Consider the following 8784-nt stretch of genomic DNA (forward strand, 5'->3'; position numbering starts at 1 on the left):
AATACGTTTATATATATGTGTGTGTGTGCGCGTATATATATATATATATATATATATATATATATATATATTTCTCCGCCGAAATCACTTTTAAACCCATTTCCACCTTTTTTTCCCTTCTCTTCCTCTTACTTTTTTTTCACGTTTTTTTACGTTTTTCTCCTTTTCGCCTCTTTTCTGGGCGTATTATTCTTCTTTTTCTTCTTTTTTTTCGTCTAATGCATACCCCATCAGTGCAGCAATGCTTATTCAATACCGCCAGCAGATGGAGACACTGGGGGATAATTTTCAAAGGATTTATACTGATTTTTCCTTTCTGAATTTGTCGCACAGAAAGTTGCAGGCCAAATATGTGTGACATTTCTGCGACTTTAGCTTCTAGAGCATTTTTACAACATTATACATAGGTGCTGAATACATAAAAAGCGACTGTTCAGCGACAGACAAGTCGCATCGGCTGAAAGTAGGCCAGAATGTCAGTCCATGTTGGAGCAGGTTTAGATACAGTCTAAAGTATAGATCTCAAAGTCTGTGCACAGAATTTAGCAAGGGCCTCGCACCTTCTGATGCATCAGGTAGGTACACAATAGCATAGCCTAACCCTCTGTACTTTGGTCTATATTGATGCGGGACATAGACAGCCAGCTGATGACCAATCCATTAGTGCAATGGATGGCTGGAAGCATTTGTCTTTGCCTTTGCAATACCACAGAAGCAATGCATGGTCAATGTACAGCAATGACACACCTGTGTGAACAGCCAGGAGACCCCCCCCCCCCCCCATGTTATGTTACATAGTTACATAGTTAGTACGGTCGAAAAAAGACATATGTCCATCAAGTTCAACCAGGGAATTAAGGGGTAGGGGTGTGGCGCGATATTGGGGAAGGGATGAGATTTTATATTTCTTCATAAGCATTAATCTTATTTTGTCAATTAGGAACATTCAGCACCCACCCGCTATCAAGGCAGCTGCCTATCATGTCATGCCCTACCTGCACAGGTGTGCTGGCTACTCAAATGATCCAATTAAGGAGGCCATTTAGTCAGCAGCAGCAGAAGTCCTGTGCCTGGACGCTCCAACAGCGGCCAGACACAAGCAGAAGCAGAAGCAGCAGAAGCAGCAGCAGCACCACCTTTTGTTTTTTGGCTGCAGCAGCAGCAAGGCCCACAGGGCTGGCTAGCTGGCTAGCCAGCAAGCAGGTAGCAATGAAAGTAGGAATCTTTCTTTTTAACCCTGTAAGGGGGTGGTGCACTGTACCCGAAGATACTGCCATATCGGGTCAATGCATAGGGCGACGGAAGCAAGCTTCGAAATCGGCCCCCGTTCTCAAAAATCCATTTAATATATGGTCCCCAGATAGGGGACGTATCAGATATTAAACTGATAAGAACAGATACTACACTTGATCTTAGCCAAAAGGCCGAGAAGCGATAACCGTGAAAGGGGCGGGCCCAACAAGGTGCCCTTCATGGGCACTATCACTGCTTGCTGTCAGGGAGGCTGCCAGACAATTTTCCATGCACACTCTGGGCTGGGGGGCAGTCAACCACCAGTACACACAGCAGAACCTAAACCCATACCATTATTGCTAAGCAGCAAGACAGGGGCCCATTGCACTCCCACGGGGCCTTTTTAAATGCAATCCATAACCCGGATTTGCCAGGAACCCTTCTTACTCCTCCTACTTGCATGTGACACTGGGCTTAGGATCTGCATAGGAAACACACACACAAGCACACACCTACCTTTGTTGCCTGCAGATGCCTCCTTGGCTGTCCCCAAACGGTATCAAACCAACACCCACGGGAAGCTGTAAGCATAGAGGACATGCCTGCACCCCATTGGACTTACCTGTGTGGGTTAAACCCGGGTTATTTGACAACCTATGGCGGTGATGGTTCTGCTCAGGCAGAGCAGTGCTGATGCTCCTCATAAAGCTGTCGCTGCTGTGAAGGTTCTAGGTGACATCACAAATCCCTATGGTTACATACACAACAAAGCTGGGTTGTTGTTGTTTACACTCTGCAAGGCCTGTGGAAGTGAGTGACATCATAGCACTGTAGTTCTGAGGGTTCTAGATGGATGCAACAATCTCCTGTTGCTTCTATGAAGGCCATAATAGACGACATCACCAAACAGCTCCATAGTCACATACACAGCAAAGGAGAGATGTTGTTTACACCTAGTGATGTCAGTGGTATTGAGTGACATCACAGCACAGTGCTAAGGCTCCTGGGCCTGGACACAGCAGCGGCTGCAATATCTCAACGGAGAATACGTTTATATATATGTGTGTGTGTGCGCGTATATATATATATATATATATATATATATATATATATACATATATATATTTCTCCGCCGAAATCACTTTTAAACCCATTTCCACCTTTTTTTCCCTTCTCTTCCTCTTACTTTTTTTTCACGTTTTTTTACGTTTTTCTCCTTTTCGCCTCTTTTCTGGGCGTATTATTCTTCTTTTTCTTCTTTTTTTTCGTCTAATGCATACCCCATCTGTGCAGCAATGCTTATTCAATACCGCCAGCAGATGGAGACACTGGGGGATAATTTTCTAAGGATTTATACTGATTTTTCCTGTCTGAATTTGTCGCACAGAAAGTTGCAGGCCAAATATGTGTGACATTTCTGCGACTTTAGCTTCTAGAGCATTTTTACAACATTATACATAGGTGCTGAATACATAAAAAGCGACTGTTCAGCGACAGACAAGTCGCATCGGCTGAAAGTAGGCCAGAATGTCAGTCCATGTTGGAGCAGGTTTAGATACAGTCTAAAGTATAGATCTCAAAGTCTGTGCACAGAATTTAGCAAGGGCCTCGCACCTTCTGATGCATCAGGTAGGTGCACAATAGCATAGCCTAACCCTCTGTACTTTGGTCTATATTGATGCGGGACATAGACAGCCAGCTGATGACCAATCCATTAGTGCAATGGATGGCTGGAAGCATTTGTCTTTGCCTTTGCAATACCACAGAAGCAATGCATGGTCAATGTACAGCAATGACACACCTGTGTGAACAGCCAGGAGACCCCCCCCCCCCCATGTTATGTTACATAGTTACATAGTTAGTACGGTCGAAAAAAGACATATGTCCATCAAGTTCAACCAGGGAATTAAGGGGTAGGGGTGTGGCGCGATATTGGGGAAGGGATGAGATTTTATATTTCTTCATAAGCATTAATCTTATTTTGTCAATTAGGAACATTCAGCACCCACCCGCTATCAAGGCAGCTGCCTATCATGTCATGCCCTACCTGCACAGGTGTGCTGGCTACTCAAATGATCCAATTAAGGAGGCCATTTAGTCAGCAGCAGCAGAAGTCCTGTGCCTGGACGCTCCAACAGCGGCCAGACACAAGCAGAAGCAGAAGCAGCAGAAGCAGCAGCAGCACCACCTTTTGTTTTTTGGCTGCAGCAGCAGCAAGGCCCACAGGGCTGGCTAGCTGGCTAGCCAGCAAGCAGGTAGCAATGAAAGTAGGAATCTTTCTTTTTAACCCTGTAAGGGGGTGGTGCACTGTACCCGAAGATACTGCCATATCGGGTCAATGCATAGGGCGACGGAAGCAAGCTTCGAAATCGGCCCCCGTTCTCAAAAATCCATTTAATATATGGTCCCCAGATAGGGGACGTATCAGATATTAAACTGATAAGAACAGATACTACACTTGATCTTAGCCAAAAGGCCGAGAAGCGATAACCGTGAAAGGGGCGGGCCCAACAAGGTGCCCTTCATGGGCACTATCACTGCTTGCTGTCAGGGAGGCTGCCAGACAATTTTCCATGCACACTCTGGGCTGGGGGGCAGTCAACCACCAGTACACACAGCAGAACCTAAACCCATACCATTATTGCTAAGCAGCAAGACAGGGGCCCATTGCACTCCCACGGGGCCTTTTTAAATGCAATCCATAACCCGGATTTGCCAGGAACCCTTCTTACTCCTCCTACTTGCATGTGACACTGGGCTTAGGATCTGCATAGGAAACACACACACAAGCACACACCTACCTTTGTTGCCTGCAGATGCCTCCTTGGCTGTCCCCAAACGGTATCAAACCAACACCCACGGGAAGCTGTAAGCATAGAGGACATGCCTGCACCCCATTGGACTTACCTGTGTGGGTTAAACCCGGGTTATTTGACAACCTATGGCGGTGATGGTTCTGCTCAGGCAGAGCAGTGCTGATGCTCCTCATAAAGCTGTCGCTGCTGTGAAGGTTCTAGGTGACATCACAAATCCCTATGGTTACATACACAACAAAGCTGGGTTGTTGTTGTTTACACTCTGCAAGGCCTGTGGAAGTGAGTGACATCATAGCACTGTAGTTCTGAGGGTTCTAGATGGATGCAACAATCTCCTGTTGCTTCTATGAAGGCCATAATAGACGACATCACCAAACAGCTCCATAGTCACATACACAGCAAAGGAGAGATGTTGTTTACACCTAGTGATGTCAGTGGTATTGAGTGACATCACAGCACAGTGCTAAGGCTCCTGGGCCTGGACACAGCAGCGGCTGCAATATCTCAACGGAGAATACGTTTATATATATGTGTGTGTGTGCGCGTATATATATATATATATATATATATATATATATATATATATATTTCTCCGCCGAAATCACTTTTAAACCCATTTCCACCTTTTTTTCCCTTCTCTTCCTCTTACTTTTTTTTCACGTTTTTTTACGTTTTTCTCCTTTTCGCCTCTTTTCTGGGCGTATTATTCTTCTTTTTCTTCTTTTTTTTCGTCTAATGCATACCCCATCAGTGCAGCAATGCTTATTCAATACCGCCAGCAGATGGAGACACTGGGGGATAATTTTCAAAGGATTTATACTGATTTTTCCTTTCTGAATTTGTCGCACAGAAAGTTGCAGGCCAAATATGTGTGACATTTCTGCGACTTTAGCTTCTAGAGCATTTTTACAACATTATACATAGGTGCTGAATACATAAAAAGCGACTGTTCAGCGACAGACAAGTCGCATCGGCTGAAAGTAGGCCAGAATGTCAGTCCATGTTGGAGCAGGTTTAGATACAGTCTAAAGTATAGATCTCAAAGTCTGTGCACAGAATTTAGCAAGGGCCTCGCACCTTCTGATGCATCAGGTAGGTACACAATAGCATAGCCTAACCCTCTGTACTTTGGTCTATATTGATGCGGGACATAGACAGCCAGCTGATGACCAATCCATTAGTGCAATGGATGGCTGGAAGCATTTGTCTTTGCCTTTGCAATACCACAGAAGCAATGCATGGTCAATGTACAGCAATGACACACCTGTGTGAACAGCCAGGAGACCCCCCCCCCCCCCCATGTTATGTTACATAGTTACATAGTTAGTACGGTCGAAAAAAGACATATGTCCATCAAGTTCAACCAGGGAATTAAGGGGTAGGGGTGTGGCGCGATATTGGGGAAGGGATGAGATTTTATATTTCTTCATAAGCATTAATCTTATTTTGTCAATTAGGAACATTCAGCACCCACCCGCTATCAAGGCAGCTGCCTATCATGTCATGCCCTACCTGCACAGGTGTGCTGGCTACTCAAATGATCCAATTAAGGAGGCCATTTAGTCAGCAGCAGCAGAAGTCCTGTGCCTGGACGCTCCAACAGCGGCCAGACACAAGCAGAAGCAGAAGCAGCAGAAGCAGCAGCAGCACCACCTTTTGTTTTTTGGCTGCAGCAGCAGCAAGGCCCACAGGGCTGGCTAGCTGGCTAGCCAGCAAGCAGGTAGCAATGAAAGTAGGAATCTTTCTTTTTAACCCTGTAAGGGGGTGGTGCACTGTACCCGAAGATACTGCCATATCGGGTCAATGCATAGGGCGACGGAAGCAAGCTTCGAAATCGGCCCCCGTTCTCAAAAATCCATTTAATATATGGTCCCCAGATAGGGGACGTATCAGATATTAAACTGATAAGAACAGATACTACACTTGATCTTAGCCAAAAGGCCGAGAAGCGATAACCGTGAAAGGGGCGGGCCCAACAAGGTGCCCTTCATGGGCACTATCACTGCTTGCTGTCAGGGAGGCTGCCAGACAATTTTCCATGCACACTCTGGGCTGGGGGGCAGTCAACCACCAGTACACACAGCAGAACCTAAACCCATACCATTATTGCTAAGCAGCAAGACAGGGGCCCATTGCACTCCCACGGGGCCTTTTTAAATGCAATCCATAACCCGGATTTGCCAGGAACCCTTCTTACTCCTCCTACTTGCATGTGACACTGGGCTTAGGATCTGCATAGGAAACACACACACAAGCACACACCTACCTTTGTTGCCTGCAGATGCCTCCTTGGCTGTCCCCAAACGGTATCAAACCAACACCCACGGGAAGCTGTAAGCATAGAGGACATGCCTGCACCCCATTGGACTTACCTGTGTGGGTTAAACCCGGGTTATTTGACAACCTATGGCGGTGATGGTTCTGCTCAGGCAGAGCAGTGCTGATGCTCCTCATAAAGCTGTCGCTGCTGTGAAGGTTCTAGGTGACATCACAAATCCCTATGGTTACATACACAACAAAGCTGGGTTGTTGTTGTTTACACTCTGCAAGGCCTGTGGAAGTGAGTGACATCATAGCACTGTAGTTCTGAGGGTTCTAGATGGATGCAACAATCTCCTGTTGCTTCTATGAAGGCCATAATAGACGACATCACCAAACAGCTCCATAGTCACATACACAGCAAAGGAGAGATGTTGTTTACACCTAGTGATGTCAGTGGTATTGAGTGACATCACAGCACAGTGCTAAGGCTCCTGGGCCTGGACACAGCAGCGGCTGCAATATCTCAACGGAGAATACGTTTATATATATGTGTGTGTGTGCGCGTATATATATATATATATATATATATATATATATATATATATATATTTCTCCGCCGAAATCACTTTTAAACCCATTTCCACCTTTTTTTCCCTTCTCTTCCTCTTACTTTTTTTTCACGTTTTTTTACGTTTTTCTCCTTTTCGCCTCTTTTCTGGGCGTATTATTCTTCTTTTTCTTCTTTTTTTTCGTCTAATGCATACCCCATCAGTGCAGCAATGCTTATTCAATACCGCCAGCAGATGGAGACACTGGGGGATAATTTTCAAAGGATTTATACTGATTTTTCCTTTCTGAATTTGTCGCACAGAAAGTTGCAGGCCAAATATGTGTGACATTTCTGCGACTTTAGCTTCTAGAGCATTTTTACAACATTATACATAGGTGCTGAATACATAAAAAGCGACTGTTCAGCGACAGACAAGTCGCATCGGCTGAAAGTAGGCCAGAATGTCAGTCCATGTTGGAGCAGGTTTAGATACAGTCTAAAGTATAGATCTCAAAGTCTGTGCACAGAATTTAGCAAGGGCCTCGCACCTTCTGATGCATCAGGTAGGTACACAATAGCATAGCCTAACCCTCTGTACTTTGGTCTATATTGATGCGGGACATAGACAGCCAGCTGATGACCAATCCATTAGTGCAATGGATGGCTGGAAGCATTTGTCTTTGCCTTTGCAATACCACAGAAGCAATGCATGGTCAATGTACAGCAATGACACACCTGTGTGAACAGCCAGGAGACCCCCCCCCCCCCCCATGTTATGTTACATAGTTACATAGTTAGTACGGTCGAAAAAAGACATATGTCCATCAAGTTCAACCAGGGAATTAAGGGGTAGGGGTGTGGCGCGATATTGGGGAAGGGATGAGATTTTATATTTCTTCATAAGCATTAATCTTATTTTGTCAATTAGGAACATTCAGCACCCACCCGCTATCAAGGCAGCTGCCTATCATGTCATGCCCTACCTGCACAGGTGTGCTGGCTACTCAAATGATCCAATTAAGGAGGCCATTTAGTCAGCAGCAGCAGAAGTCCTGTGCCTGGACGCTCCAACAGCGGCCAGACACAAGCAGAAGCAGAAGCAGCAGAAGCAGCAGCAGCACCACCTTTTGTTTTTTGGCTGCAGCAGCAGCAAGGCCCACAGGGCTGGCTAGCTGGCTAGCCAGCAAGCAGGTAGCAATGAAAGTAGGAATCTTTCTTTTTAACCCTGTAAGGGGGTGGTGCACTGTACCCGAAGATACTGCCATATCGGGTCAATGCATAGGGCGACGGAAGCAAGCTTCGAAATCGGCCCCCGTTCTCAAAAATCCATTTAATATATGGTCCCCAGATAGGGGACGTATCAGATATTAAACTGATAAGAACAGATACTACACTTGATCTTAGCCAAAAGGCCGAGAAGCGATAACCGTGAAAGGGGCGGGCCCAACAAGGTGCCCTTCATGGGCACTATCACTGCTTGCTGTCAGGGAGGCTGCCAGACAATTTTCCATGCACACTCTGGGCTGGGGGGCAGTCAACCACCAGTACACACAGCAGAACCTAAACCCATACCATTATTGCTAAGCAGCAAGACAGGGGCCCATTGCACTCCCACGGGGCCTTTTTAAATGCAATCCATAACCCGGATTTGCCAGGAACCCTTCTTACTCCTCCTACTTGCATGTGACACTGGGCTTAGGATCTGCATAGGAAACACACACACAAGCACACACCTACCTTTGTTGCCTGCAGATGCCTCCTTGGCTGTCCCCAAACGGTATCAAACCAACACCCACGGGAAGCTGTAAGCATAGAGGACATGCCTGCACCCCATTGGACTTACCTGTGTGGGTTAAACCCGGGTTATTTGACAACCTATGGCGGTGATGGTTCTGCTCAGGCAGAGCAGTGCTGATGCTCCTC

At 46.0% G+C, this 8784-nt stretch overlaps 4 non-coding genes across 4 annotated transcripts; all 4 read right to left on the reverse strand.

Moving 5' to 3' along the window:
- Positions 1-1245: 1245 nt before the first annotated feature.
- LOC130333006 (U2 spliceosomal RNA) lies at positions 1246-1436 on the reverse strand. The gene has a single exon (XR_008875391.1). It is a non-coding gene; the product is annotated as a U2 spliceosomal RNA (small nuclear RNA).
- Positions 1437-3530: 2094 nt separating this feature from the next.
- Positions 3531-3721, reverse strand: LOC130333007 (U2 spliceosomal RNA). Its single transcript, XR_008875392.1, has one exon. It is a non-coding gene; the product is annotated as a U2 spliceosomal RNA (small nuclear RNA).
- Positions 3722-5811: 2090 nt separating this feature from the next.
- LOC130333009 (U2 spliceosomal RNA) lies at positions 5812-6002 on the reverse strand. Its single transcript, XR_008875393.1, has one exon. It is a non-coding gene; the product is annotated as a U2 spliceosomal RNA (small nuclear RNA).
- A 2092-nt stretch (positions 6003-8094) lies between these two features.
- Positions 8095-8285, reverse strand: LOC130333010 (U2 spliceosomal RNA). The gene has a single exon (XR_008875394.1). It is a non-coding gene; the product is annotated as a U2 spliceosomal RNA (small nuclear RNA).
- Between the last annotated feature and the right edge of the window lie 499 nt (positions 8286-8784).

Source organism: Hyla sarda, unplaced genomic scaffold (genome assembly GCF_029499605.1).
Source record: "Hyla sarda isolate aHylSar1 unplaced genomic scaffold, aHylSar1.hap1 scaffold_398, whole genome shotgun sequence".
NCBI classification, from domain to species: domain Eukaryota; kingdom Metazoa; phylum Chordata; class Amphibia; order Anura; family Hylidae; genus Hyla; species Hyla sarda.